The 24,643-nt window shown below is 30.5% G+C and overlaps 1 protein-coding gene and 2 long non-coding RNA genes across 4 annotated transcripts in view; 2 read left to right on the top strand and 1 right to left on the bottom strand.

Moving 5' to 3' along the window:
• The window catches only part of LOC122270570 (uncharacterized), a 187,297-nt gene that overhangs the window by 16,321 nt on the left and 146,333 nt on the right, over window positions 1-24,643 (bottom strand). The window lies entirely within an intron of this gene.
• Window positions 1-24,643, top strand: part of LOC139427078 (uncharacterized) — a 165,438-nt gene that overhangs the window by 12,800 nt on the left and 127,995 nt on the right. The window lies entirely within an intron of this gene.
• LOC107447602 (uncharacterized) overlaps window positions 20,537-24,643 on the top strand; it is a 31,404-nt gene continuing 27,297 nt past the window's right edge. The window contains exon 1 of the mRNA XM_021147211.3: window positions 20,537-20,727. The gene's annotated coding sequence lies outside the window, so the exon portion shown is untranslated. The remainder of the gene's footprint in view (window positions 20,728-24,643) is intronic.

Below are 24,643 nucleotides of genomic sequence, written 5' to 3'. Positions count from 1 at the left end.
TGCATGCTGTGGTCTTTGAAGTCGGGCGTAACATAGCAGGAGAGATGTTTGCAATCTCACGTTTAATAGAGTCTTTAAAGCCCTTCCAAGTTTGCGGACTGTACACTCTAGATATCCATCGGAGTAAGATCGGAAGAAATGGCGTGAGATTGCCTGTTTCCTGAGAACAGACGTCGCAATATGTGGAGCTGTGCCATTTTGTATCCAATCGGTGTCATTCGCTACAGCAATTCTGGTATGAAGCAATTTTGCAACATGGCTGCATAGCGTGAGCTTTTCATGTTACAAACCCTTGGTGTCGCTTCCTCTAAGAAGTACGGACAGCGAAAAATTGAAATGCCGCACCATACAATAGCTTTGGCGTCATACAAAGGTATGCGGATTCCCGTTGTGCATGCAGATTCTTCAGTGCACACAATGTTTAGCAATGACGCTGCAGTCAAGGTGAAATGGGCTTTGTCCGTATATAAAATGTGAAGTCATCATATAGGAAAAGAAATATGCTGTTGATGGTTCCCGGTGTGTCCGTATAGAAACATGTGAAGAACATAGCGTGGTAGCTTTAGAACTGTTTATTTCGGTATTCTAATACACAACTCGGAAATTACTATTTGACGCAGTTTCATAACCTCAGGAAGTTGGCCCTCTGGATCTCTGTCTATCACTGTGCAGCCAGTTTCTTCGAATTTTTTTATTAAGTCACACAGATGGGCCATATATTTGACCAGGCGCGTGTTTAGGGTTTGGCGTGATTAGGGCTCTGGCCGAAACATTGAGGCATTTAATCATGGTTAATAAAAATCATGTTTTGTTTCATATAGCGTATATTAAACATTGGAATTTCAAATTTCAATCATATTATTTTTAAAATTGTTTCCGCATTTAACGATTGAAACACTGACAAAATGTATAAATGATAATTAATATTATTATTTAATTATTGCAAACTAATAACTGAAAAAATGAAGTCAGTTATTATTTTTTTTATCAAACTAAAATCATAAATGAATTGCATAGACACAGAACCGACTTGTTGAATGAAAAGTGAATTAATTTAGATCCGAAAACATTTTTAAAAATAAATTATTCTTGGCAGAACAAGTTCGTTATTAAGAGCACATATTTCGAGTACACCTTAGCTACATATTTAATATATTTTAAAATTACTTATAATGAAATAAAAGTGTATAAAATTAAATGGGTATAATTGAAATACATTTATCGATAATAAAACAGCAAATTATTTTACATATTACAATGAGCACATTAAAATACGAAAATAAAATTAAATGAATTAAGAAAAATTATAATTTAAAAGTTACATTCTTATCTACATTTAAGCTCTTCGAAAGAAAAAGATATTTTGTTTCTTAATTTATTAATTCTTTCTTTAATTCGATGAATAATTCAGAATATTAATGAGATTGGGATCTATGAATATCAATGAGATTTGATATCAATGGTTTATTATCACAATAAATCTATGATTTTTTATTTTTCCTGACCGTAGCAGTTCTTAGGGACCTCCACACACTCAGAAATTTGCAATTATTGAAATTTTTATTACAAATAATTTCTATGACGTTGGAAGTTAACAAAAAGTTGCATGCTGTTATTTTTAAAATAACACTCCTGATATAAAGGAACTGAAATGAAATTAAACATATTTAGAAATATAAATTATAATAGCTCGTATGAATTCCGAAGAATAGTAAAATTATATCTAAGATTCAGCAAATAAAAACTTGCAATATAACTATTAATCAGTCCTGAATTTTTGACGGCCCTAAATTTTAGCGTTCCAATTCAACCATCCCCAAATAGAGCCCTGTATTTGGCGATGGTTTTGATGGTAATCAGGCAAGGTTTTCATAGCCCATTTTAATAAAAGAGTTATACCAATTCACCACGAACTTTCTTTTGCCAGTCGGCATGTACGAGCTCTTGACTGAAGAACCAAAGTTTCCTTTTTTTATAAATAGGTTTTTTTCGTTGAATAACTGGTGAATGTCATTATTGTGATTGTAGTCACGACTCTATCATTTGCAAATTTCTTCGTTTGTTTTTTAAGTCGTGCTGCTTTTTGTGTGCCGAGCATAGTTAGTCTGCTTTTTTTGTGATAAACGCACCGGTCCAGCGTTGTTTAGGATTTTTGCATGCTATGAACATTTTGCAACGAAAAAAATGGGTGTTACTATTCGAAAGTTTCTGTACTTATAACAGTTACCGTGAGCGCAGTGAACTTTGCCACCGTTCTTAGAATCTCGAGCTCATACTTCTGAATTACAATACCTCCTTTCGCTAAGGATCCTTAAGTAGGCCAAGTTTTTTATGATCACTTTGTACATTTCAGAGTTACTGAACATGAAAAATGGTGGTAAATACTTTATAACAAAGGAACATTACTGTCCTGGTGTTTCACTATCCCACTTTTGATATAAAGCAGATCAATTTTGCTGTTAAGATGAACTAAAAGGATTTTTGTTGTTAAAAGCTAATTTTTACCTATTTCTTACAAAAATTAAAAGAGTTCATGTTCTCCTTTTTATATAATACCAACAAACTGCCCTTGAGTAAGAGTCTGTTTACCCTATCTCCCATGTTGACCTATGGGGAAATATATAAATATCCCATTTATTTAATCACTAAATAGCATTGTGAATATTTTTTATTTTATTTTATTCATTAAATTGCCTTTTGTGGCTTAGTTATCAAATTTCAACTTTCAAGCTCTTTCTAAAATTTCCCAAAACTACTATTGTCGTTTTGAATGAATGTAACTAAATGGTAAAATGATATAACTACAAAAGAAAACCGTATATGATTAAATAAATGGAGGCATTTATATAATTATCAATTGGTTAGGGAAATGGAGGAGCTGATACCAAAGAAGGAAAAAAAAACGCACTATTTTCAACTCTGAAAGTACTACCTTCTATGGAAGTTGTTCTTCCTTCTATTTGTGATTATGTTCTAGGCGACGTTCTTTAAAAACAATCATCATCTAATTGTGTCTTATGTTTTACAAGAGTTGTTTTGCGTTCCTGAAACTCCTTTTAATTGGTGACCCAGGGGATAGAGCGATCGCTTCCCAATGAGGTGACCGTGGTTCGAATCCCGGTGACAGCTGGTCGATTTGAATTCTGCACCCTACTCGCACCGACTACAGTGCTAACGAAAAATATTCTTAGTAGTAGACGGATCGTGTGTTAGAGTCCCCTTGCCGTCAAGCTAACCATGGGAGGTTCCAGCGGTCTTCCTCTCCATGTAACGCAAATACGGGTTAGCTCCACTAAAAAGTCCTCCACGAAGACAAATTTCTCCCAATATTTGATCCAGGAGTTACCTTGTCTTCTAGATTAGGTTCAAAATTACAAGGCTACGGAGTTGAACATTAGTAGTCGCAAACCCAAAGATTGGGTCAGCTGTTCAACGACGGTTATAATGTCTGTTGGAGAGAGCCAGGATGGTTCAGGGGATTGAGTGTTCGCCTTCCAGTGAGGTAAACTGGTTTCGAATCCCAGCGATAGATGGTTGATACGAATTCCGCACCTTGCTCGCAAGGACCACAGTGCCGTCTTAAAATATCCTCAGTGGTAGACGGATCGAGGGTTAGAGTCCTCTTGTCGTCAGGGTAACCGTGAGAGGTTTTCATGGCTCTCTATTCCGTGTAACGCAAATGCGGGTTAGTTCCATCAAAAAGTCCTTCACGAAGGAAAATGCCTTCCAACACTTGATTAAGGAGTTCCCTTGTCTTCTGGAGTGGGTTCAAAATTACAAGGCTACGGAGTTGAACATTAGTAGTCATAAACCCAAAACGACGGTTATTAAATATAAAATATCTGCTGGGGAAGATTATCATACCCGAGAATTTCAACACAATCTTACCAAAAATGAGTTATAAATCAGTAGTACACATATTTCGATTGAGCGGAGACACACCATTTTCATGCATTCATCTGAAGTGGTTTTGAAAATCCAAGAGTGAAATAAAGAACTGAAATTATTAATGATAAGACGTTATTAAAATTAAAATTTTCAGTGAATACTTAAAACATGATTGTCTCAAGCAGCATCTCTTTTAAACTCATAATGAATCATTATTAAACAACTATAGTTAATGGAGATAAACTATTGCCTCAAATAAAATTCATAAGAAACATTGTCTCGTATGTTTTAAGGTAACCCGTTCAAGACACTGTATGGTCAAAACTACTAAAATATGCTAAAATTTACCGAGTTTGATGATTTTGGTAAAATTAACAATAAAATATAGCTTTATGACTTGCGTTAAAATTTTGCAATTTCATCATGATTTCTCAAAGCATGGCATAAAACCATTTTTTCGATTACTATTATTATATAAATTTATCATTATTATATGAATTTGCTTTTCAGCTTTGTATTTTTATTAAATGTGTGATAATCAGAATTATAATTTTGAAAACCAGAATTTCCGGTGAACCGTTACCATATGAGTGGAAACCGTTACTATATGAATGGCTTGAATACCGGATTCTTTGATTTTACTACCAGAATTATGCTTTTGTTTCCTTCTTATTTTTATCATAAATGTTTTTACATACAGTATGGTAAATTTATCAGAATTTTTTCTCTGTGTGTATTTCTAAGAGAGTAGAAAAATGTTGACATTGAAGTTTGTAACTTTAGAACTATTTTGTCAAAATATTACCATTGATTGTAAATTTAAAATAAACAACTTAAACTTAATAAATAAATAAAACAATAAATGCGAACCAGAAGAAGAGATCTGTGCAGTAAATTCTGAACAATTTTTCTGAAAAAAATATTATTAACAAAACAACTTTAAATTTTTGTGCAAATATTGCGACTTTTATACATAAATAACTCACTTGAATTTATTTATCTAGATTACTTTAATAGAATAATAGTTAAAAAAAAATTCAGTCAAACGAGACTAGATTTTCTATGAGGCAACAGAAGCAAGAACTGGATTGATAAGAAATTTGAGGAAACCATGTGATAGTACTTCTTGTTGAGGGTCCAATTCAGTACCGGTACCGATATTATGTACCATTGTTGAGTGAACTGTTTTTCCAAGCAGTAACTAAAAGTTTTCGTTGTTTTAAATGGTGACACATAAGAACCCTTATGATATCCAATAATTCTAAATTGTAATTGTTTGTTCAAAAATAAAAAATAATTTTTTGTTGTTGGATTTAAAAAAGTTTCAAAGACAGGGAGAAAACTTTGCACAAAAATAAAACGAAAGTAGGATGATAGTCAAAAACAAGATTGAAGCTCATTTCATAACACTGTCATGAAACTACTTAATCAATTACTGTTATTTTCTTTAACATATAACTTGTTCTGATGTCCTAAAGAGTTACATAATAATTATAAAAAGAATCTTGTTATCTTTCATTCGCATGTACCCCACTGAGCGCATACCTTATGCAAATGTGCAAAGCATTCCTACAAGTTGTGTCAATGTAAAGTCTGCTAAGAAAAGGGTGAGTTGGCGACAATTTAAATAATTTATCTATAGTTTGCTTAACTCCCGTTGCTTAAGGATAGCAAACTGTAAAATCAGAATCGTAAATCAACAAAATAAATAAATAAAAAAGAAAATAGTCAAAAAAAATTCTAGGAAAACATATACAAAGACAAGAATAAATCACAGATCTGATGCTAGAAGTAAGTTGATTTTGATGGAGTATGCAAAGATTGCTTTTTTTATCAAGTATTTCATATCTTCTAAAATTATGTTTTGTGTTCATTCTTAAAATCTTACATTGTTAGTTTTAATAATGAATGAATCCATAATGAGATTTTTGACATTCGGTTACTAAACAAAAATTGAAAAGATTTTAAGAAAGAATGAATTTTGCTTAAATAATGGATATTTAGAGATACATTAGAATAAGATAATTTGATCAAGCTTATGTATCCTTAATTAAGAACATTTTGCAACCCTTTTAGTAATCTACGTTACAGTTAACATTATTGTTTGCAAGTATTTACTCAAAAAGGCTTGTTGAATTTCGTTAGTAAATTAATTAAGAATATTTTGCAACCCTTTTAGTCATCTACGTTACAGTTAACGTTATTGTTTGCAAATATTTACTCAAAAAGGCTTGTTGAATTTCGTTAGTAAATAATAATACTTCTCTGTAAATAAGTTTAGATAATTGGTTCTGATTAGATAATTGAAATACGATTCTTTTATTTTTTTTACAAGCTTTGCTAAGTTTGCTCTTTTTTCTTATAATTTAAAAACTTCAGTATATTCTTACGAGTTTTTAGCTTTTTTAGTAGACAATGTCATTTTTTCATTAATATTCAGGTCGTGAATGATTTTTTGAGATGAAAAATAGTAGTGCCCCTTATATGTTAGGAACTAACTGCGTAACACCTGTTCCCGTAACAATCGTGAAGAAGTTACACCTCAACAGTTGAAAAAGTTTTTCCAGTTGATTATTCTCGAACAGAATTTACTTTCACTAATGTATTTTCTTCTGTTATCGGCATAAAATTGCATTGGTGAAAATTGATATTTTATGGGAAATTTTTGTTTATTGTTTTCCTCCATGAATAAACTTTTAATTATTAGCAATAGGAAGTTTCCTGAAAAGTGTCCTTAATTAATGAAATAGATGACAATTTTAAAAGTTCGAATGTTAAATCGAATTTTATTTAATCTTATAAATATTAGCTCTAATATAAGAAAATAGGATTCAGGAGTCTAACGTTTTCTAGCAAGGCAGTATTATAATGCATCCTTCTAATACTAAAAAATATCGTTTTGCTACCTGGGAAATTTAAAAGATAATGCGAGGGAATTTAATTTATTTTCCTTATTCATGAATATCCACTCTTTATGTAACAATATGTGCGAGACATAGCTTTCTTCTTACAACATCAATATTTGTACTAATATATTTGTGAAAATAATTTTATCAACTGTAATGATATAATTTTAAATAAGATATCTTTAATTCTAATCATTCCTGCAAAAGAATAAAAGAACTATATTATTCGAATTAACATTTATTTGCTCATACTTTTCTAGAATTCTGAGGATAATTTGCTTGCTAGACATTATTTTTATCGACTTTATACCTTGATGGCACTAGATGGCAGCAGTGCTGTTATTTAAATTAGTAAGATAAAATGTAACATTGAGATCATTTATAAGTGTGAAAATCATTGCGATATTCGCTTTTTTTTAATGATTTTTTGCTTTAGTAAAGTCGAACAACACGAGTTGAACAAATAAAATCTTGTTTTCGGTTTCTCGAACATTTTTAAAATTTATCCGCCGAAATCCCAGCCTGTCTCATTTCAAATATGTATGTAATGTTTTATTTCAAATGTTGGTGTATATGAAGACCTTATTGTAAGATTAATTGTTATAAGATCGTATCATGAATTTTTTAAGCTTTCTATTAGAACACATAAACAATCAATGTAATCAACGCAAAAATAAAAAATCCTTTAAAAAGGGAAAATTTGAGAAAAAATTTCTTTTCTGATATGAGAGAAACCGATTTCTAAATGTTTAACTGCTAAAGGAAGATATTAAAGAAAATGAAAGTCACAATATAAAATCAGCGATTTGAACTTAAGAAGTAGAGTAGGGGAATAATCTGGGGAAAGTGATTTGTGTCAACTGTCCCACTGTCATTTTGAATTTACCGAGGGGAAGATGGATTGAATCTGAGTGAGGCATTCTTTCTAATGTATTTCTGAATCGAATGACATTAAAAACAAGTTGATAGGACTAACAATTTAAAAGTGACTTTGTTGATTATACTTATTGACATGATTGAAATGTCTATCTAGACAAGTAAGATATGAATTCGAAACCTTTTTTTTTTTTTTTAAAGTAATAAGAGTTTTTATGTACAGTTTTGCACCCACATATATGATATTATTCGGTGCACTGTGAAAAAATTTAGTGTATCTTAACGCCAAAAATATCGGCAACTACACCAAGTGGCTTAGTGAAACTTCATACATAGGGAAAACTGATGTAAGACCGAATACTGGGACTGTACCCTGAGTGTGTCGAAATTTCGAATGTTTTCTAGCGGAGCAACTCCGAGTTTAACTAATCAAAATTAATGGCCTACTATTTTGGAATGTTATTGATCAATTCACGGCGTCTCTGTAGTTAAGTTTGTTTTATTATGCCAACTTTCTTATGCTCTTTTATTTTTTTAATTAACCTTATTTATTGGTCATTATAATTATAAGAAATATTTTTAATCCAGCTTATAATGCGTTTACTAGGGATTCATAACCTAACAAACAATACGGATTCAGTCTAATAGCAGCCCTCTCCCTCTTGATGTGTGATTATGCTAGGCCAACAAAAGCTGCAGTGCAGCGGATGAAGAAGATAACTACATTGGAGGCAGAACAAAGGTTTTACGAAATTTACTGCGGGCCCCCTTCCTCAAAGCACAAAAAGCCTTATTTTCATATTTTGTAGAATTTTTGAAGATCCTTTGTATAAAATTGTAGTTTTTATATTAAGAAATTCTCTGCAATTTTCTTTTAAAAAAACTAATTAATAAATACTATATTTTTGCAAGGGATTTTTTGTCGGGCCAGCAGCAGTCCCGAGCCCCCGAAAAATTGTCACCCCACCCTCTTTAAGTACAGCCTTGACTACATTACTTGTAAATTATACACATAATTTTCTTCAATTATTGATGAATTGTCATAGGAATTTTTTATATTAGAACTTCAGTCGCGTCAATAGGCATCATAAAAAATTATAATTCTTTATAATTTATGCTTATTAAATCTCTTCTGTTCTTCGATTTTTCTGTTACTGTTTCAACGTATTTATTAAACAAAATCGCGTGGTTAGATAATACTATTCCTCCTCTATCAGTAAATTCAAGATGGTGGTAANATAGAATAGGAGCCAGTGTTCTATGGCTGGCAACAGCATTTTTATTTTTTAAGTTGTTTATTTTTATTTCTTTTAGAATTCGTTCTTTTTTTAGCGGAATGTTTTTTAACCTAACAGAATTCTAAATTCGTGAAAAAAAGCGCTTTGGACAAAATACTAAAATAGAGATCTACAACTCACTTCTGCCTAGCTTAATAGTATGAGGTTGCCGCAGCTGAATTAAACAACCTGATAATGCTCACTCTGGTTATTGTTTCCGTTTTTAAAAGCGCTATGTGTTGAGCCACCTCAGCTAGATTTGGCATGTGGCATTTTTAGATGCAATCATTGGTCGATTTTCTAACGGTGCCATTCGGGGAGTTCTAATGAGGCTTTTTTTTTAGTGACGTGTAAGAGAAATATATATATATAGATTATAAAAAATATTATAAAAGAGAAGAAAATAATGTTTTTTTTAAAAAACTAGCGTACAATTCTGTTTATTAAAATGTATAAGTTTGCAATTTCGAAAAAAAATGTCATAACCAAAAACCAAGAAAAAATTTAAAAAGCAGTTTTTTTTTAATTGTAATGCAATTTTTTTTTCACAATATTTTAACTAACAATTATTTAAGAAATGATAGTTTAAAGTTTATTTCATGTATTCTGCCTATTTATTAAAGCTCATTTATTGCACGTAGAGCCCCTGAATTAAACTGAATTGCACGTTATTTTGATACTTATTGTACCTTTAAAACTAAAAGATTTTTAGTAGTATAAAGGTACGTATTTTATTAACTGCAAATATATAATGAAATAATTATAAATAATGAGAAAGTAATAAATTAATCATAAATATAATAAAATTTTTATAAATAATAAAAATAGAAAGTTTCAAAATTTTGTCAAATTAAATAACCTTAATTAATCATTAGTTCGTTAAATCTAAAAGCTCTCTATAATAGGATAATTTCTAAAGTTTTAAAATATAGTGATGATATTTCTGAATGAATCAATTACACTTATTTAAAAAAGAAAACATTTAAAGTATGATTTTTAGTAAAGGTAATAAATAAAGATGTATTTGATTTGTAATATGATGTTATTTTTTTTATTTTTAGAATAATTCTTTTTTTCGCAAAACTGTTTGTAAATATAGTTACAAGTGAATCGATTCTCTTATAATAAATACAATAATGCAAACAAGTTTAAAACAAATGCTACATATTAAATTTTTGAAGAAAGATCAAAGATTAAAATAAATAGATATTTATTTTAAACTACGTAATTGTCAAAATGAAAGAAGAAGAATCCCTTTCAGAAACAACGCGGTGAAAGAGGTCACGAGGTGTTAGGAACTGACTGCGTAACACCCGTTCCCGTAACAGTCGTGAAGAAGTTACACCTCAACAGTTGAAAAAGTTTTTCCAGTTGATTATTCGCGAACCGAATTTACTTTCACTAATGTATTTTCTTCCGTTATCGACATAATATTGCATCGGTGAAAATTGATATTTTATGGGAAATTTTGTTTCCTCCATGAATAAACTTTTAATTATTAGTAATAGGAAGTTTCCTGCAAAGTGTCCTTAATTAATGAAATGGATGACAATTTTAAAAGTTCGAATGTTAAATCGAATTTTATTTTATCTTATAAATATTAGCTCTAATATAAGAGGATAGGATTCAGGCGTTTTCTAGCAAGACAGTATTATAATGCATCCTTCTAATATTAAAAAATATCGTTTTGCTACCTGGGAAATTTAAAAGATAATGCGAGGGAATTTAATTTATTTTCCTAATTCATGAATATCCACTCTTTGTGTAACAATATGTTTATATACGTGCGAGACATAGCTTTCTTCTTACAACATCAATATTTGTACTAATATATTTGTGAAAATAATTTTATCAATTGTAATGATATAATTTTAAATAAGATATCTTTAATTCTAATCATTCCTGCAAAAGAATAATAGAACTATATTATTCGAATTAACATTTATTTGCTCATACTTTTCTAGAATTCTGAGGATAATTTGTTTGCTAGGCATTATTTTTATCGACTTTATACCTTGATGGCACTAGATGGCAGCAGTGCTGTTATTTAAATTAGTAAGATAAAATGTAACATCGAGATCATTTACAAGTGTAAAAATCATTGCGATATTTACTTTCTTTATTTAAATGATTTTTCGCTTTAGTAAAGTCGAACAACACGAGTTGAACAAATAAAATCTTGTTTTTGGTTTCTCGAACAATTTTTAAAATTTATCCACCGAAATCCCAGCCTGTCTCATTTCAAATATTATGTAATGTTTTATTTTAAATGTTGGTGTATATGAAGACCTTATTGTAAGATTAATTGTTATAAGATCGTATCATGAATTTTGTAAGCTTACTATTAGAACACATAAACAATCAATGTAATCAACGCAAAAATAAAAAAATCCTTTAAAAAGGGAAAATTTGAGAAAAAATTTATTTTCTGACATGAGAGAAACTAAATGTTTAACTGTTAAAGGAAGATATCAACGAAAATGAAAGTCACAATATAAAATCAGCGATTTGAACTTAAGAAGCAGAGTAGGGGAAAGTGATTTGTGTCACCTGTCCCACTGTCATTTTGAATTTACCGAGGGGACAATGGATTGAATCTAAGTGAGACATTCTTTCCAATGTATTTCTCAATCGAATGACATTAAAAACAAGTTGATAGGACTAACAAATTCTAGACAAGTAACTAATCTAGACAAGTAAGATATTAATTCTAAACCTTTTTTTTTTTTTTAAAGTAATAAAAGTTTTCATGTACAGTTTTGAAACCACATATATGATATTATTCGATGCACTGTGAAAAAATTTTGTGTATCTTAACGCCAAAAATATCGGCAACTACACTAAGTGGCTCAGTGAAACTGTATACATAGGGAAAACTGATGTAAGACCGAATACTGGGACTGTACCTGGAGTGTGTCGAAATTAGTTCTGTTTTCTAGCGGAGCAACTCCGAGTTTAACTAGTCAAAATGAATGGCCAACTATTTTGGAATGTTATTGATAATTCACGGCGTCTCTATAGTTAAGTTTGTTTTATTACACCAACTTTCTTATGCTCTTTTTATTTTTTTACTTAACCTTATTTATTGGTCATTACAATTATAAGAAATATTTTTAATCCAGCTTATTATGCGTTTACTAAGGATTCATAACCTAACAAACAATACGGATTCAATCAAATAGCGTTCCTCTCCCTCTTGATGTGTGATTATGCTAGGTCAACAAAAGCTGCAGTGCAGCGGACGAAGAAGATAACAACATTGGAGACAGAACAAAGGTCTAACGAAATTTACTGCGGGCCCCCTTCCTCAAAGCACAAAGAGCCTTATTTTCATATTTTGTGGAACTTTTGAAGATCCTTTATATAAAATTGTAGTTTTTGTATTAAGAAATTCTCTGCAATTTTCCTTTAAAAAAACTAATTAATAAATACTATATTTTTGCAAGGGATTTTTTGTCGGGCCAACAGCAGTCCCGAGCCCTCGAAAAATTGCCACCCCACGCTCTTTAAGTACAGTCTTGACTACATTACTTACAAATTATACACATAATTTTCTTCAATTATTGATGAATTGTCATAGGAATTTTTTATATTAGAACTTCAGTCGCGTCAATAGGCATCATAAAAAATTATAATTCTTTATAATTTATGCTTATTAAATCTCTTCTGTTCTTCGATTTTTCTGTTACTGTTTCAACGTATTTATTAAACAAAATCGCGTGGTTAGATAATACTATTCCTCCTCTATCAGTAAATTCAAGATGGTGGTAAGTTAAGACAAGGGGGGAGGGCAGGTTTTCGTTACGTTTAAAACATCTACCCCTAACTATTTTCGTCTTTTCTTTTTCAACACGAGAACTTGCTAACAAAACTATTTTTAGTGAATATTTTTGAGCACCGAAATTATTTACATTCGAAAATGATTATTTTTTTACATTCGAATTTTTTAAGCGAACACTAATATAAGAATGTATTTGTCAATGAATGTTAAAATTTGATTGATGCGTGTTTATGATTTTTTTATAGAATTTCTCGATTATTTTTCTCAACTCAATCGAACCGATTATGTTTTAAAATTCTGAAATTTATCAGTCAAAAAATTTCAATGAATTACTAAAGGAAAATATTAAGTTTTTGTTGACAAGTGATTCAAACATTAGGGGGAGTAAATTTTTGATAACAGTAGTTTAAACAAACGTAGAATTTATTTCAGAATAAAGAAAGATTTCTTTATTGTCATTTCCTGCTCGTTAAAGAGCTAAAAAATTCCATACAATTTATTTCAATAATTTTGAAGCGGAATAATTGACTATCAACGCAAATTTTATTAATTTTACCGAAAAGAAAAAGGAGAAGAAAACTGAATTCCCTCTTTAACGAAACCCAATTTTCTTCTTATAGTAATGCAAAAAATTTTCATTTGTAACTTTAAAAAATCAAGAAAATATCTATATTTTTTTTTCTATTGATTTTAATGAAACTGAGTAATAGTTGAATATGAATTTTACTGAAGTTTCGAAATAGAAAAAGGATAAAAAAATTGCCCATTTAAAGAAATATAGTTTTCCTTTTGTTACAAGGAAATTAACTTTTATTGTATTCTTAATGTGATTGAAAACATTGTTTAATAATTTTTAAGCGATTCTCTTTAATGCGTACATTATTTTGAATGGAAACATTATTAATTATTTGGATGCGAACATTATATCTTAATGACACTATAGGTAGGGTAGAAAATCCGCACAACAATAACAGGTTATAAATGAATTATATTTACTCTATCTGGAGACTGTTTTCTTCAAAAATCACGTAAGAGATTTCTAACGAGATTATGGATCAATTTATTAAAATTTGACCAGGAATCCAATTGAATGGTCAGCTCCTGGAAGTGGAGAAATACCCAAAATATTTGGGCTTCATTCTAAATAGATCCTGAGATATTGGGTAATAGTCATCTAGAACATCTTACTCTGAGAGCTAGGAAACGCATTAATATCCTTAAATAAATTTCAGGTCGTGATTGGGGTGCCGATGCTAGTACCCTTAGAAATACACATGTTTCTCTTATTCGACCCAATTTGGAATACGGCTTTCCCAACTTTTGTAGTGCTTCAGACTCAAACCTGCAGAAGTTTGAGCTTGTTCAACTCAGTTCTGCAAGAATCATCACGAGCCTTCGCAATTCCTGCCCGAATGACATTGTACTTTATGAAGCTGATCTGCAGCCTTTGAGACTTAGGAGAAATGCATGTTTGGTGAAGTACTACATTAAGCTCTCCAGTCTAGGCTCTCAGAACCGTACTTCGCAGTTTCTGGGATCATGGAGCAGTAACTAAAGACTCAGGCGTGGTAGTCCCCTTGAGCAGGATGTCTCTGGCAAATTTATCGCCTGTTCTGTAGAACATTGCCGTCTATCACAGATTATCGACCCTTCTGAGGGTCTTGAAAGGGTTCTCTTTCATGTTGACCTTCCTATCCGGGTTAACAAACAAAAAGATTTGCCGCGCTGCATGAAACAGCTAGCACTTGAAAGAATTCATAATGTCCCCATGGACGCTGTATACAGATGGCAGCAGACTTCATAGTGACAGATCTGGCAGTGCCATTTATATTAAACTTCGGGAACAAGAAATAAAAATCAAGAGAAGAAATCCGGACTTCTGTTCGGTAAACCGAAGCGAACTCATAGCAATTCTTGAGGGTCTGGACTCCATTATGTCGCTTCCGCGGTTTATTGATATCTGGATCTTTTCGGATAGTAAAAGTATTGGCATAATGTCAGGGACAGTGTTGGTGCTGACATTCTAAGGAAACTAAAACATCTTTCCCTTTCTCATCGGATCCACTTTCAGTGGATTCCGTCACATGTCGATATAGCTGGAAATGAGATAGCTGACAGTTTGGCTAAAGCAGGTGCAGAAGAGGCCATTACGACTGTCGCTCCTCTTACTTACTTGGAGCATTTTTCTAAATGTAAGGCAAAGAATATGGCCATTTGGACGGTCCCGCCGGTACACTCATGGTATCAGAGGAGATGCCCAGGGGGCTCCCTGACTCGGGGCAGCAGTAGACGAGAGCCATTACTCGTTTCCTTAGTGGACATCTGTCATCAATGACTTTTATCGATGGTAATAAGCATTTTGAAATCCACTAAGTGTTCTGCTGCCCAGGTTTTATCTTGTGCCACATTTTATCTTGTTTGGAACTTACCAGGCTGGACCTGGCTCATGCTCCTCTGTTGGTGCTAGACTTTCTCAGAGTGAACGAGTTCATGAACCTGATCTAGCTCTGCTGGTCATGGGGGTGAGAACAACAACAGCATTAAAGTTTGAATTCATGTCTCTAAGCATTAAATGTTAGGCTTTCTAAAATATTTTCCCAATTGCATTAACAGATTATACGGTTCTTCGTATTGAAAATTTTTTTGCTAAAATTGAAATTATTTTAAGTTTTCTCACAAAGAAACCGTTAGTGTTCAACAATCTTTTTCAATAATGATTGAGTATATTAAGTAGGCACGAGCTCTTTGATTTTTTTTTCTTAAAATTATAATGAATGTACAATATTAAATATCTACCCATTATTCAAATTTTAAAAAAAAATTCTTTTTTGCTGGAGTAGTTTATATTCGAAGAATTTTAACCACCCAAATATGTTTCCGACCATTATAAAAGATTACTGTACGCAAATATCAAGTTTTAAAATTTTAACCAATATCTCATAAACAAATTTATCAAAACCTGTACCTGTTGTGTTATAAATTAAATCAGCGTTTACTTTCATTCATATTGAATATTTGCATAATATTTTCATTTATATTGGATTAGATTTTAATTTTTTTCCTTCATTTTTGATTCTTGTTTGCTCTTTCTTTATTTTTTTTTCAACATATGTGTGATACAAACACAATAACCCCCCCCCCTCTCTCAAAATGAAAAATAAATAAATAAAAGAAAGGATAAACAATTGTTATATAGCAAATTATTATACTTAACTTAAAAGAATGATTTTTATTTAAAAAAAAATTTTTTTTTAAACATTAAAAAAAAAAAATTTGCAATGTGGCTTATCTATAAATCTACAAAAAACTAAGAAAAAAGGACTTCTTTTATATTGCTCCATTTTCAGAAGCAGTATAAAGGATGCTGGCTGAAAATAAGCAAATCTTAATAGACTGTGAGTAGTAGCTTTCTTTCGTTCGTTTCTATCATCGAAGGGCGATTTCAAATCAATGTTATAATTGGGAGAATATTATATAAAAAACAAATACGCTAAGTTCTGATCGGAAAACATTATTTTACAATCGATCAAATTAATTTTATAAAATTTGCCGCTTCTACTGTCCTACAATTTTACTTATGCTGAAAAACAGTGAAATTCCCTACTCACCGTCCAATCAAAACCGATTATTTTCTTTTCTCTGTGATTTTAATCCAATGACGGCACGCGCGCTGTCGCATCGTTTACATTTGATGATATCGTTTTGTGTTTTTATTTTCTTTCATGTTGTTGATACTTTGATCGAATGCTATAAGAACTTTCTCTTTTTATTTTAAGTAGAATTTTGACAGCTACACCTCTGCAATTCTCAAAGTGGAGCAAAAATGTGTCAAGTTATTTCCGAAAGAAATTTAGTCAAAATTGAAAACCCCTTGTATTCCTTTTTGAGTATAGACATGTTTAAGTTGACGTCACTTCACTTTCCTGTCCACTAGAAATCCATCAGTGGTCAATAAGTTATAGTAACCAGTAGGAACGATGTTGGGATGGGAATATGTATCGTCCAATAGCAATACTGCAAAAGACAATTGATTTATTTATTTCACTCAAGTGATGTAGTTCAGCCTCTGTCTTGGACGTCTCTATAATGCTCAATAATGAATACCTGGTCAGTAAGCCTTGCTCAATAATAAACTCATGAGGTTTTCAAATTCTACTATATAGCTATTTTGACAGATTTTGGCTCAATTTTGAAAAACTCTTTTTTACAGTGATTATGTCAGAAGAAATGACATGTTGTGTGCATGTCGTAAATGAGGCACATTCAAGTGTGACTTTTTCTAAAAAAAGCTCGGGTAAGATTGAGTGGAGAATAATAGAAGGTTCCTGAGAGAAAAAACAGTTTCTTCTTCTACTATGTTTTTACACAACAGTGTAGGTTACCATAGAAAGTGTTATAGTAAATTTACAGAAAATCATTGCTGCAGAAAAACACTAGATAAAGAGGTAAGAATATCTGATGAACCGGAAAGAACGTAACTTCTGGTCGTATATTGCGAAGTGACAGTGGATTTGTGCCACAAGTCAAAAATTCTACTCGCTGTTTGCTTAATCAGCTGAACTGAAAAAGACTCTATTTAATTATAACAGCTAATTATAATTCTTGTAGAATTATAAGAAATTAGATATTTAAGCAATCAAAATCTTTAAAAAAATATTACTTTAACTTTAATTTATTTTCTCTAGAATGAATGACGTATGCTTTAATTTTTTAAAAGAAATAATTCTCTATAAGTGGTATTTCGTAATAAACCAATGCAAACTTGAAATAATTTTATTTCTTGTCTTAAAAACATGTTTCTTTATCCTTAAACTAGCCTTTTCTCTGTTGATTTAAAATTTTTGAGCATCAAGATAAAAATATTTTGCTTATAAAACTTTTACGAAACGTTGTCATATTTTTATACACTTTTCTTTTGTATTAAAACACATTTTAATGCTTAGTAAAAGGTAATCAGCACATTTAAAATTAAACGCTGTGAAATCATTAAATCTGTTGAAGTCACTATCTCTAGTTTAATCAAATTTTAAAAAGATTTGGAAATACTTGATATTTTGAATTTTTTTTAAAAATGTCATTGAGAGTAAAATTTAAAATTGATTCTTTGCAGATTTTTGTAAATTTTTAAATATGTACACATATTTCACATTGAATAGAATTAAATATATTTTTGTAAGCAGTCTATTTTTAGTTTATTTAGTCTAGTTTTTTCTCATACCAAATGTGTTATAAATGCTATCGTTTTTTTTTATAAACCTTGCCTATTGAAATGAGCTAAATATTATATGAACCCAAAATCATCCTAGTCTACTATTTTGATGTGTTGAAACAGAGATTGACGTACAAAAATAAGGTAAATATTATAATTTTGAATGTTACCAATTTTGTTTCATTGCATGAGCGTAATAAAAGTGTCTATTTCAGTATTATGAAGAAAATTTTAATAGCTCTTTCATAACTTAACGCTAATTTCAATTAATTAAATGAGAACTGAGAGTTTCCGCACGTGATTAAAGGGGAACTACGGTTTATGTCCATTTTTTTACAAAAATGGCGATTTGAACGCTATCTTATGCATTTTGAGGATTACTAAGATCGATAACAGTATAAAATCGGATCTTCCTGAGAGTTATTACATAGTAAAGTGCTTGAAAAAAAACGGTTTTTGTTCACGCATAGACAAGAAGAAAAGTACAATAAAGAAAATGACGGAAAGACTTGTGAGGAAGTATTGATTGAGATCGAATTTTGTAGAAAAAACGGTCCATATTTCCAAATTTTATTTTTTCTCCACGTCAAAAATTGTAAATTTTTAGAGGACGTAAATAAATGCTTGTGACATTTATTTTCATTTACGAATGCATACTCCTGTTCCAACCTTTTCAGAATCAGCTTTCATGGACCCCTTCATCTTCTATCATAAGTTTTGCTCCACTGAGGGATTTTTTTTTCATTCTTATTTAAACTATATTTTTTCAATATTTTTAAAGTTGCTAAAAAGTGTGCTGAATATGGATAATGAAAAAAAAATGATATTATTGAGGTATTAATACTTCCATTTACTTTATAACCGTCGTTGAGCAGCAGACCCAATTTCGGATTTACGACTACCAATGTTCAACTCTGTAGCCTTGTAATTTTGAACACAATACGGAAGACAAGGGAACTCCTGGATCATGTATAGGGATAAATTTGCCTTCGTGGAGGACTTTTTAATGGAACTAACCCAGATTTTCGTTACATGGAGAGGAAAACCACGAAAATCTCCCACGCTTAGTCTGATGGCAAGGAGATTCTAACCCATGATCAAAAGCATCAAAAGCATAGTCAAAAAGCATGAATATGGAATTAAACTATTTTAAAACCATTTACATCGAGCATGGTTTCAAAACCACAAAAAAAGAAATTAAAGTGGATATTAGAGCTAGGCTTTTCGATAGGTAAAGGGCATTGAAGTTAAGTTGTGTCTTATCAAATGAACCGTGGAATGCTGCCTAATTAGTTTATGTGATAGTTCCATCTATCGTAGAAGATGGAAAATGCTAGACTTTTCTGTGTTAAGCAGCTTTATGGTGTTACCATCTATGCGTGAATGAGAGTATCATATTCAAATTGTCCAGGCTCACAATTTGGATAGAGCAGTACACTGGAAACTCTTCATGTGTTGAAGTTAGTGGAAGAAATGCTATTGTGGTGTAAACGCAGGGACCCAAACCCCCGTTCTGTCGACCATGAGATTGACAGTTTATCCCTCTCGGCTGTAATGTGTACCCAGCTGTTATGAACTAAGTGGTTTAAATTGGCGGGCCTAGTTGTTGCGGGTCAAATTCTGGTTATTTAACCATATTAGGTGAAAACAGACAATAAACAGTTGGAATACTATCTTTTTACAGTTATTTGACTGTTTTGTTTGATTATGGTAAAATAGTAATGAAATAAATTGTTATTTAACCATTTTCCCGAGATATTTCTAACAGTGCATTGAAAAAATCATTAAACTTTTTGAAAATCTTGAATATGATTCCTTCGGATAAAAATAAATGCTTAATTCTCATTTTTTTGCATAATTTTATGAGTTTAAACAAAGCAGCGTAGAAGTAAATTATTAAAAAAGGAACTGGACTATTCTCAGTTCACAAAACTTTTCTTCATTTTCATAATTATCATAGAAGGCTCTGGTGGAATTAACCTAATTGTTAAAGTGAAATAAATAAAATAAAAAGCTTTGCTTCATATAACGGCTTCGAAAAACAAACTTAAAATAATTCTCCTTGAAATAGCTTTTCAAATATTAAAAAAAAATCTATCAAATTTCTTTTATTCACAAAAAATTTCATTTTCTGCGAATTTTTGCACCATTTCAATAATCAGCTGACAAGATACCGGCTATGAGATGTAAAAAATTTAATATAACAGATAAGAATAGCTTTTACACTGTTAAAAAATAACAGCAGTTATAAAAATAGCATTTCATTGAGTAAAAGGCGTCATTTTATAAACAGAGGTATGCTATGAATACCAAATTCAACATTCAGTTTTGCTGTTTTACAACATATCTCATCAATAAATAGTAGTCAGGGAGAGACAACCCATTCAGATCAAAATTATCAATATCTAAAAAATTTACAATAAAAAAGAATATTCCTATTTTTTGTTGACTAGCTATTAGTGGAAATGAGTGCTACTTTAAAATACCTCTACAGAAACCATGGATACCAAAAGACAGAGTGTGTATGAAATCTCGTGACGTATTGCACAGTTGAGTGCTCCTAAGGGACCCAAGCGAAGGGAGAACGATTAAAGGATAAACAAAAGCCATTGGTCACTTTCTTATAACTATCGATACACAACGTCACTTCCTAGGGGGAGGGTCCAAACCTTCTTGGAATAGTGACGTCACCGTTCGAAGGCATCTTTGTTTAGGGATCCACGGTACAGACGCAAGTTTCTCTTGTGATGATGAGCATTCGCTGTCTTAAAACATTTCTACAAAACCAAGGTAAGTGAGTCTTCCTAATGTGTAATTTATTAAGCATTTACTGAATTAAGTATTAAACACTCATATTTTATTTATCGTTTAATATAAGTTAATGAATGGTGTTTTCAACAGAAATGGGGAAAAAACATAACTCCTGCTCTTTATGATGCAATTTACCGTCACGATTTCTGGAGACAATCTGCTTTTTTGTGCGAGTATTTAATTGTGCGAGGCGATATTTTCAAGCAGATAATGTAATTTTTAATGAAATAAATATTTTCTGAGTGCTAATCTGCTGCAGGGATGATATCTATATTGCGATTTACAACAAAAAGATTCTTGCAAGTGTTTGCCAGGAGTTTTTTGATGAGGCATCAGGAGTGGGGGTAGATTTCATGACGATCTTTTTTGCTATGGCTTAAATACTTAAAAAAATTAAACAAAGCGTTTGAATCAATTTTAAACTTATAACGAAATTATTGCTTTAAAATTAAAAAAATAATAATAATAACTGCGCCAGTTAAAAGTAATTGAAGTAGTTGCTTTATACAGTACATGTGCGGAAAAAAATTTAAAATAAAAAAATCCTAATTTTACAGTGAATCGTATTTGACAACTAATAAGTTACGTCCGATTTGAATATCTTAAAAATGAAAAAAGTTTCAAGCAATTTTCTAAGAAGTTTTCTTACTCTTTTAAGAGAAAGCTCAAAATTATGAGGGATTTTCCACGAAATTTCATTTTGTACTATTTAAACAAGATTTATAAACAAATGATAATAGCCTACTAATGATAGTCTGCACAACAAAGTGTGATGGAATTAGGAAATAAAACATGCGAACTTTAATCGGCATAATGTCCAACCGGTGTCGTTTATAAATCTTGTTTAATAGTACAAAATGAAATTTGTGGAAAATCCTTTTATTATTTTGAGGTTTCTTTTAAAAAGAAAAAAGAAACACTCCTTAGAAAATTGCTTAAGAAATTCAAATCGGACTTAAGTAGTTGTCAAATAAGATTCACTACAAAATTAAGAAAATTTTAAAATTATTTATTTATTTTATCGCGTATATGTGCAGTACAAAAAAACTTTAATTAATACACGTATTTGGAGCAGTTTTCAACATTTTTTTTTTAAATTTACGGCATTAATTTTTTAATCAATTTAAAATTGATTCAAACGTTTTTTTATTTTATTGAATTTTTTTAAAGTTGTTAAAAAAACGCAAGACAAAGAAATTTGTATTTTTTTATATAAAAATGTTCATATTTTCAAAAATATTTACGCTACGTTAACGAAGTTTAGTTCAATTATTGTATATAAGAGCCAAAATAATAAGTTACAAATTTATTACAAAAAAATTTTTTGTCATAGGGTGTTCAAAAGCATTTTTTCCGTTTGAGTAAAGTAAATTCTTTCCGTCTTTCAGTACCGTCTTTCCATGAGTAAAGACGGTACTGTGTGTCGCGTGCCATGAATCGCACGCATGCCATTGGTTCTCCATCCCTGATATAGATATATAGAATATCTTTCGCTATGTTAGGAATATTGCATCTTAGCTCAGAATGTCTTGATTTTAAGATCAAAAGTTATTCAGAATAAAACGTTCTATGCATCTTTTTCTTTTCTAGATTTATTCCTGGGCTATAATACTGGAATTTTTAAATGAAAAAAAAAATTAAAAGACATTAAAGAATAATAGCTATAATGCCGTTAACAAGTCAGTTCTACTTTTCCAAGGGCTAATGGAAAAATACCTCAGAGGCGGTTTAAAAATCGATTCTCTTTATGAACATTGAAAATTATCACTATCCAAACCTAACACAATCATTGACTCTCTCTGATCAATTACATTAAGTTTTGTTTTAATGGTTTCGTAGGATTACAATGATTTTTCGTAGCTTTTTTTAAGCGAACATTAAATTTAATTGAGACATGTGAGTTTAACGAAATTTAATTCAACAAAAGTTTTTGGTATTTACTTATAACGCCTTCTTTCTTTTATTTTAAATTCTTAAAAATGAAATGAAAGGTTTATTACTGAAATTAAAATAAAAAATTTAAGTTATATTTATATATATATGAGTTGGCGAAAAATATAATTTATAAATGAAAAAGGCAAAATGAAAATTACTTTTGATTGATTTTGTGCACACAAGTATAATGTATTTTAAGACAATTAACTAGGTTAATAAAGAAAAAAAAATTATTTTCAGTCAAAATTTTAAGTGATATGAAACAAAAATTGTATTTAATAACAGTTAAATACTTTTGATGAAAATTCTGATTCAGAAAACTAATGAGTAGTGCTTTGATAATTTTGAAAATAAATACTAAATAATATCCAAATAGCATTTATTAAGGGAAAAAAAGAGAGATAATAAATAATAATAAAAATATATACAAAATAAATACAGACATGTAAAAACAAAAATATGTATAAGATAATATATACAAGTACTAGTGAAAATGGAAAAACAAACATATTGAAAATGGAAAAATAAATATATTCGTGAGTATTTTGACAAAGTAGTTTTTTTTTTTTTTACAGCAATTCCTTTTCTTACTTTTTTGGGGGAGAAAACGAATTAATAATATTTTAAAAAAAATATAAAAAGCTACAAAATATATATTAGTTTTCAAGTTTGAATTATAATATGAAATAGCAATAGCATTATAGAAATTAAATAAAGTTGTTTTACTGAATGGACATTTTTTTACGTTTGCTCAATTATTGAACATGAAAATATTGAATGACTTCTTCAAAAAATTAAAATAATAAATCATATTTATTAAAAAATATATATATTTTGTCTTTAGGGAATAATAATTGGACCCCTTTACTGTGTCTTGGACAATGCTTGACCTTCAGAGAACATTGCTTGCAGCAGTAAGACTGGCAACTAAAGGTCAAGCAATGTCCTTTAAAAAAAGACACGGGATACTTTTATTTTTGGATTTTAATGTTAAACTCCGTAGTTTCGAAATTTTGATCGAAACCTAAAAGACAAGAGAACTCTTGGATCAAGCATTAGGGCAATAGCATTCNGGTTTTTTTTTTTTTTTTTTTTTTTTTTTTTTTTTTTTTTTTTTTTTTTATAGAACTGGTCTGCGTTTGCTTTACATAGTGATGAAACTCAAAAGATTGTAGAATTGTGTATGGGGTCCATCATTTGTTGGTTGGAAGAAACAAAGAAAATGATAAAATAAAATAGAAAACATCAAAAGGAGCCACCAGGAAATATCACTTGTTAATAATTATATGGATTTAACTGCTGGTAGAATTCAGGAGGATGAATCAAAATTTAATAAAATTAAACATTGGAGGAAAGATGTTAGTATTATATGTAGATGTTAGTTAGTTTTATTTAATAATAATCAAGCATGAGGTTAATCGGATTCGAATCGCGGCGATAGCTGGTCGAGGCATGGAGCTAGGAGTAAGTGGAGAAGACACTCCCATTGACCCACTCCTTTCAAAGGGAAGCAACCGCGAGAGTTTTCCGGCATCTTACTTGCTGCGTCGTTGTGCGCTCATACATCTTTCTATTTCTAGTTAATCCATGCTTTTTAACGAAGCTTGGAGGGCGGTTTTGAAGGGTTCTTAATTTGATTTAAAGTGTCGAGTTTAGTCTTTTAAGTTAAATAAGAGATCCATCCATCCAAGCTTTCTCCATTTTTTATTTAGCCGTTAGAATTTTCGTATTTCTAACTTTTAGAAAAAACATTTCAACTTGACAGAATTTTTGAAACAAATGGAATTCTTGGTAAAGTTAATATTAGGTCAAGTTCATTTAACAATCACTATGCACTTTTCAAAACAATTTCAAGAAGATAAAAAAGTTTATTATCTAGAAATTTAAAATTTATATTACTCTGATAGTTTTAATTCATAGGTCCATAAAGTCAGGTAACTAATTATTTTAAGAAAAGACA

Source organism: Parasteatoda tepidariorum, chromosome X1, assembly GCF_043381705.1.
Source record: "Parasteatoda tepidariorum isolate YZ-2023 chromosome X1, CAS_Ptep_4.0, whole genome shotgun sequence".
Taxonomy (NCBI): domain Eukaryota; kingdom Metazoa; phylum Arthropoda; class Arachnida; order Araneae; family Theridiidae; genus Parasteatoda; species Parasteatoda tepidariorum.
The sequence above is the reverse complement of the archived record's forward strand: the minus strand, read 5'-3'. Positions and strand labels throughout refer to the sequence as shown.